The sequence below is a fragment of the Chrysochloris asiatica genome, unplaced genomic scaffold (assembly GCF_000296735.1).
Source record: "Chrysochloris asiatica unplaced genomic scaffold, ChrAsi1.0 scaffold00138, whole genome shotgun sequence".
Classification (NCBI taxonomy): domain Eukaryota; kingdom Metazoa; phylum Chordata; class Mammalia; order Afrosoricida; family Chrysochloridae; genus Chrysochloris; species Chrysochloris asiatica.
Genome location: NW_006408656.1, coordinates 5,862,476 through 5,870,783, shown reverse-complemented (window position 1 = coordinate 5,870,783; position 8,308 = coordinate 5,862,476).

The window sequence follows — 8,308 nt, the reverse complement described above, 5'->3', positions numbered from 1 at the left end:
ACTCATATCGATCCCAAGTGACAGATCTGAATTCCTCACAAGGTTTTCTTGGCTGTACTCTTTAAAAACTGATCGTCAAGGCTTCCTTTTGAAGAACCACTGGATGGGTTTGAACCATTCACCTTTAGAGTAGTAGTTTAGTGATTAAATGTTTGTGTCAGCAGAGGCAATAGACTCAGTGCTAAAGTGGCATACCAAGATTTACTCACTACAGGATATGGCCGTGCTTAGAGTTGAATGTTGATCTCCTAGTTCCAAATGGGATGCTTCTTAATCCATGTAGAATAAATATTCATATTTACCTAAGATGCCTGTAAATTCTTGGAGGCAGCCAAGAGCTATGTGGGAATTCTTTCCAGTTTCAAATATCAATTAGTTTATTTTAAAATGTTTATTCAGTACCTGCAGTGTGTCCTAGGAGTCCTGGTGTGGCTCTGTGGGCTAATGCATCAGACTGTAAAGCTGTTTGAACTGCAAGGTTGGCGGTTCAAGTTCACCAGTTGCTTCTTGGAAACCCTATACAGGGTCACTATGGGTTGGAATCTACTCAATGGTACTTAACAACCACAACAACAATGTGTCCAAGGAGCACAGTGGCTCTGGAGAATACTCACTGGACTGTGAACCACAAGGTTGGTGGTTTGAGCCCACTAGCTGATCTGTGGAAGAAAGATGAAGCTTTCTGCTCCCACAAAGATTTAAACTCTTAGGAACCCTACACGGGGTGGCTATGTGTTGGAACTGACTCAATGGCACTTCACAACAACAATGACTATATGCCTGGCATGGATCTAAACCTAGTATTGGGAGTACAGCAGTGAATAAGGCAGAGAAGTTGCTTGCCCTCAGTCTAGATCAAGGAAGCTGCCAAACAAAGAAACAAATATACAAATATAAGGGATAAAGCTATAAAGAAAATATAGGGGTGGCAGATGTGATAGAAAACATGTGTCTTCTTTTAAGATAGAGTGGTCGGAGACGATATCTCTGAATAGTAACATTTAAATGGAGAAAATATTGACATTGTCAAAGACTTCATTTTACTTAGCTCTACCATCAACAATCATGAAAGCAGCAGTCAAGAATCAAATGACATAGTGCATTAGATAAATCTGCTGCTGGAGACTTCTTAAAAGTGTTCAAGAGCAAAGCTGTCAGTTTGAGAACTAAAGTGTGCCTGACCCAAGCCATGGTATTTTCCATAGACTCATATGCATGTGAAAGATGAACAGTAAGGAATACCATAGAACTAATGCATTTGAGTTATGGTGTTGGAGAAGAATATTAGAAGTACCATAGACTGCCAGAAGAACAAACAAATCTGTGTTGGAAGAAAACAACCTAAATGCTCCTTAGGAAGAAAACAACCTAAATGCTCCTTAGAAACAAAGATGGCCAGACTTTGTCTCTCATACTTTGGACATATTATCAGGAGGGACAAGTTCCTGGAGAAGGACATTATGCTTGGTAAAGTGGAGGGATAGCACAAAGGAGGGAGACACCAAACAAGATGGACTGGCACATTTGCAGCAACAATGGGCTCAAGCACAGCAGAAATTGTGATGGTACAGGACTGGGTAGTATATTGTTTCGTAATACAGAGGGTCGGAACCGACTTGGCACCTAACAACCATCTACCAAACTGGAGAGTGGACAGTTCCCACTCTAACCTGTCCATCACCACTAGAGGGTGTCCGAGTTCTCCCAGTACCTGGAGGCTCCATAGCTCAGGGCACAAATTGACATCTGGAACCATTCAGGGTAAGGGCGGAAAGGACACTGCTGGAAAATCTTGTGGCCTTAGGGAATAGTGAAGGGTCATTAAGCTTCTCAAGGGAAGAACATCTTTGGAATCACAAACCCCAGACTGGCATAAACTCTCATTCCCTTGGGGATAATGCATTCATGGGACCTTTAAACCAGGAAGTTGCTGGTTAAATCCACTTTCCTCAGTTTGATTACTTATCTCTCCTTGACCCCAAAACCTTCCTTGGATTTTAGAAGTCTCAGGTATTGGCATACATTCTTTGAGACTGGTGTTTAAATATTAGAGATCAGAGGTATGAGGGGGCTTCCAGGCCTGGTTCCCAGATACTCTATTTATCTTCCTTGAAGGTCTTCAAAATTTCATCTCACTCCAAAGGCAGATGTGAAGAGCAAGACAAAAAGTGGTTAATGAGAAATACCATTGTCTCTTGGGTCAGTTTCCCCCCAATCTTAATGAAAGGTAAAAAACTGAACTAGAAATCCCTTGTATTAGCGCTTGGGTATTGTTGGTGAGTCACATGAAGTATGGTCTTTTGCAGATTCTGCTTTGGGGATGAGAGCTGGGATACCTTGTTTCATTAATGCTAGAGTAGTAAACTAATCTTTACAAATGTCCCCGTCTTGAGAATATTCCTGGAAAGGTATGATAGGAAACAACTGAAAATGCCTGAGGTTGGGAGATATTTTTGCACTTAACTTTTGTTAACTACACACTTCACTATAAAAGAAATTCTGTCATGTACAAGAGCAGACTCTATGACTTCTCAGACTTGCCCTGTGACATATCAGTTAACTTGGCCCCTAAAAAAAGGTCTATTTGAGCTGGGACATTCTAATATATTCATCGCAGCACTGTTCACAAATAGCAAAAACACAGAGACCGCCTAAGTGCTCATCAACAGAAGAATGGTTAAATAAACTTTGGCACATACACACAATGGAATATTATGCGGTGTTGAATAACGAAGAATCTGCGAAACTCCTCACAACATGGATGAACTCAGGACATTATGCTGAGTGAAATTTGTCAATCACGAAAGGTCAAATATCACATGAGCTCGCTGTTATAAAAAGTCAGCAAAAGGCTTTCTTGTTCAATGAAACATTTATAGGTTACAGGGTGGGTTGGCGTGGGAGAAGAGAGAAAAATCAAGTGTCTAGAGATAAATACTATTTACTGATGGTACATGGAATGGACTACAATCACTGATGATACAAAGTATATAATTTGTTGAATGTGGGACAGATGGTCTGTTCTGTAAACCTTCATTCAATTCACAATGAAAAGTTTTAAAAAATATTATGCTGAATGAAAGAATCCTTTTTAAAAAGATACAGCTTTTAGAAAGGGCTGGTTGGTCCAAAGTGTGGTGAGACCTGGGGACATCTGAGCCCGTGGACAGGGACATAGCCACAGAGGGCTAGAGCTAAGAGTGAAGCATCCAGCTGATATGAAGTGAGGGGGAGATACACATGAACATCCAAACTTGCAGACAGTACCCATTTGATGGCTTGATAATCAGAACTTGACTGGTGGTGGTGGTTATGTGCTGTGGAGTCAGTTCCAACTCATAGTGACCCTGTACAGGGTTTCCGAGCCTGTAAATCTTTATGGGAGCAGAAAGCTTCACCTATCTCCTGCGGAACAGCTGGTGGTTTTGAACTGCTGACCTTGACTAGAGGAAGATTTAAAAAAAAATTTTTTTTTTGATAAAGGAAACAAGGATAAATGTCTACAATTTGATGAACTTGACCTATACTCATGGAGGTAGTAACTCTAAATACCAACAGAGAGGAAGGAATCTTCACATCAAGTATCAATGCTATCCCCTCTGTACACAAAGTAGATAGGAATGGGCAACTTAGACATTGGCTACCTAAAATAAAGGCACAAAGTGACTGGTTTACAAGGTTTCAAGAGGAAGTTTAGTTTAAGAGTGTGTGGGAGAAGAAAGACTCCACACTGAATAGTTTGCATCTTGTTTAGATGGGTGTGGTTAAAAGAGATGATAAAATTCTTATGATTCAGTAGTGGGTAATTGTGACTGTCACAATTGTAAAGGTAGAGGTTTCGTAACAAAAATGGGTAAGTAGTTAATCTTACAGTCCAGAAACAAAGGACCCTAAGATCATCAAGGGAAAAGAGCACAAGCGGAATGTGAGACCTTATCCAGAGAAGCAGAGATAACCAGAGATGGAGGCAGAGATGGGGACATGGAGAGAGGGAACAGCTAAGGACTCTAGATTCATGGGAAGTGAGGGACTAAGAGATGACAGCTAAGAGACAGACTTGCAGAATGTGCCCTTTGGTGGTGTGAATTATTATATATGCCTGAGTGTTTTAAAAAAAAAAAAAAAAGCTAAAGTGAATAGAGAGAAATAATGTTAACTGATGGTACATGGAGGGGATTTATAATCATTGTAATGAAACACGGTGTGTGATTTGTTGAATGTAAAACTCATGATCTGTCCTGTAAACTTTCACTCATTCCACAATAAAAACCTAAAAAATTAAATAAATAAATAGGTCTAATGCTTGTCACAATTCTATTCTAGGTAGCATGTTTTGGTGGAAATAGTACTTGGATTCTAAATGTCTCTGCCAGTTGCTTCTTGTTATTAAGTACTGTCGAGTCGGTTCTGACCAATAGCAAGCCTGTATAGGTTTTCCAAGGCTCCGCTGGTGGGTTTGAACTGCCAACTTTTCAGTTCAAACTGACCTTGTGCATTATCCTGCCACTTGCTAGGAAAAGATACAGTGTCAAATGTCCAATTTGAACATTTAATCTCTCTGTTCCTTGATTTTCTTATCTGTAAAATGGGGATAATAGAATCTACTTATCCTGGTGTGGTGCTGTGGGTTAATGCACCAAACTGCAAAGCCATTTGAACTGCAAGGTTGGTTGCTCAAGCTCACCAGCGGTTACTTGGAAATCCTATACAGGGTCGCTATGGGTCGGTACCGACTCGATGATACTTAACAACATTGATAACATGAAATCAGGTGGCACAGTAGCTAAAGCATTCAGCTAAAAGCCATAAGGTCAGTGGTTCAAACCACCAGCTGCTCAGAACAAGATACATGTGGCAATCTACTTCTATAAAGAGTTATTTCCATGGAGACCATATGGGGCAGTTATACTCTGTTCTGAAGAGTCACTTAGGATGTGAGTGGATTATTGACAACATGATTGTTTTTGTTAAGTGCTGTCAAGTTGGTTCCCAATCATAGCGACCCTGATAGGGTTTTCAAGGAGCAGTTGGTGAGTTTGAACCATCGATCTTGTGATTCAAACCAACCTTGCAGTCCAGTGATTTATCCCACAGTGCCTGCTACACCAGAACTCCATTACAACATGGTAGTAAAGATTAAACATACCATATTAATTCATCTTATTTAGTAAATCAGTAAATATATACACAGTAAAGACTATAAATATATAAAGAGTAAAACTCTAAATGTTATCATCATTATTACAAGCTTCATGGACTTGCACAGATGGCTTATCCTTTTCTGTAAATTGAAGATAAGAATACCTGCCTTGTCTGCTATGTCTACTATGTCTACCCCCAGGTTTTTATGTAGGTTTGAATAAGAGGATCTGAAAGCATTTTGGTTGTTGTAGTTTTTTTATTATGGAAAAAATTTAAGCATATGGAAAAGGAGAGAGAATAGTATAATATACATTCAACCTCTCTTCAATAATTATCAACTCTTGGCAATCAGTCTTATTTTATCTGTCTTCTGTATTTTTAAAGTCAGTCTAGTCATTATTCCATTCAGAAATATGAAAGCACTTTAAAAACCTAAAGCATTATAGAATGAAGGTTAAGAATATAATCTTAGAAATACAGTAAATTATGATGATTATAAAAGTGTTTCAGAGAGGAGATGAGCTAATATCTGGCCAGGGAAATATAGGGATTATGGAACAATACTTCTTGTGGGTAGGTAACTTTGAATCTTAATTTTAAAAAGAACTAAAAAAAAAAACACAGAACCATTGAGTGAAGGTTTGCAGAAGCAGATCATCAGTTTTGCATTCAACAAATAATATACTTTGCATCATTACAATGATTGCAATTCCTCAATTTATCAGTAGTTAACAGCATTTACCTCTATTCACTTTAACTATTCCATTCCTTCCTGTGTCTCCCACTACCTTCATCTTTTCTCTGCCAACCTCCCTCCTGCTTATATTGCCTGCCCTGTCACCCATGTTAATATGTGTTTAGCCTCTAGTCCATGAATAATTTCTCCCTTCCCCATCACTATGTTGTTGCTGTTATGTGCTGTGGAGTTGATTCTGACTCCTAGTGACTCTGTACAGGGTTTCTGAGGCTATACATCTTTACAGGAGCAGAAAGCCTCATTTTGCTCCCACAGAATAGCTGGTAGTTTCGAACTACTGACCATGAGATTAGCAGCCCAATTTATAACCATTATGCTACCAGGGCTCCTTTCCCCATCACTATAACCATCCTTAAATGTTTCTTTTATCAAGAAAATATTTTCTTAACTTTTGAAACATTTGCTTTGTACAGTATTTGTCCTTTTGTGATTGACTAATTTCAGCATAATGTCCTCTAGGTTCATCCATGTTGTGAAGTGTTGTGCAGTTTCATCTTTATTATTCAATGTTGCATTGTTTCCCACTGTATGTAGGTACCAAAGTTTGTTTAACCCTTCTTATGTTGATGGCATTAAGGCTGTCTCCACCTTTTAATGTGTCTTTGTAGACAGCATATTGAAGGATCCTGGTTTTTTTGTCCATTGTGCTACTCTAACAACACCACAAAAAAACACACAGCAAAATGACAGCAATCAATTTAGACCAATTGATAATTACACTGAGTGTAAATGGATTAAACACACCACTCAAGAATCTTGATTTTAAAAAAGAAAGTGATTAATGAACCAGAAAACAGAAAACATTCCAAAAAAGATCATAGAAGCCCATCTTGACTGGAAGACAGGTGATGTGCTCTGGGAGTAGGAGGGAGGTGAGAAAAGAGATACAGGTTGGGCTCATCAGAGTTTCAAGTTATCTAGTTTGAAGCTTTTATCAGGATCAGGGAAGGACAAGTATCTGTGCATGTGGGTGAACATGGAGCAGGAAGCTGCTGTGTTGAGATTAAAACTGGGATAACATCACACTCTGTGCTCTACTTTAATGAGGCAGGATTTCAGATGTTATGGGCTGATGCCAAAAAGGCTAGAAGAATAAAAGCAAATATGTGGAAGCAAAATATAAAGTTTCATCAACTGTCATTTGAGATAGGTATGGGCCAGGGGACATATAGCCAGAGTTCATGTGAAGCAAATAAAATTAATAGTATTTTGTTTGTTTTCCTTGTTCACACAGATCAAATTCTTGCCATTTTCTGTGAGATCAAAGAATTGAACTGAATAAGAGCATCAGATTTTGTCAGAGTCAAGTTCCTTCAGAGTCATAGCCCTCCATAGCAGAGCTCCAGAGAGTTTCTGGAAGTTTCTGAATGCAAAGTGTGAACATTAAAATTCAAATTGCTTCTGAACATAGACAAATTTGGAAAGATCCAAAGGATAACAATAAAGGAGTATTTGGTGTACCCATTCTGTATATCAGGAAGAAATCACTATGGGATTTGGTTATCAAGTCAAAAAAAAGAGACATAGATAAAAATTCTGGCACCCTGAACCTCAGAAAAGGATAGAGAGGTGAATGGAGGGAGTGCTGGCTGGGAAGAGAGGCTGAGCAGTGATGGCACGAAAGGGAAACTGACTGATGAACTTGCTGTCTGTGCACCTCCATTCTGGTGACTAGAAGGGATGCCTGAGTGAGTGGACACCCCACCCCCACCACCAGAGGGTTCTACTATGCATGTGCACAGATCTCCTCAAAATTTAAAGTGACAGCTTCCACTTAAAACCAAACCAGCAGTGCAAAACAGCCACAGTTGGCCCTGGACTGTTCATCTAGGAACTAGGAAAAAGGCCTGAATGGGGTTGGGGAGCGGGACAGGCAGACTAAAAAGAAAACAGGCTGAAAATTAAATCCTGAGTTATGTCATAATGACCAACAGTGGCATCTTGAAATTTCTCAGAAAGAAGAGTGAAAAGGGAAGCCCATCTCCTGATCACATCTACCTGAAGACAATCAGAAAGCATAAAAAATACCAAAATACATGCCCATCCAAGTATTAAGGCCACAGATAACTCCTGAATATGCCCCAAAAACAGAAACAGATGACCATATCAGCACGAGATAAAGTGACTGAGGCAAATCAGCTAGAAGTAGACCTACGCTCCCTACTGGAAGATGGGCAGGCTTTGGAAATGCCTGAGAAGGAATTCAGAGAAGTGATTATAAAATGTATCAAAACACTATACAACGGAGTTGAGAAAAATAAGGAAAAAGTCAGGAAAGTGCTACAGGAACAATCAAATAAGATAGATACAACATTGGAAACAATTCAAAACCTACAGAAAGAGGTCCAAATGATTAATAATAGAATATCAGAAATAGACAATATACTGAAAGGGCAAAAGAGTAGAACT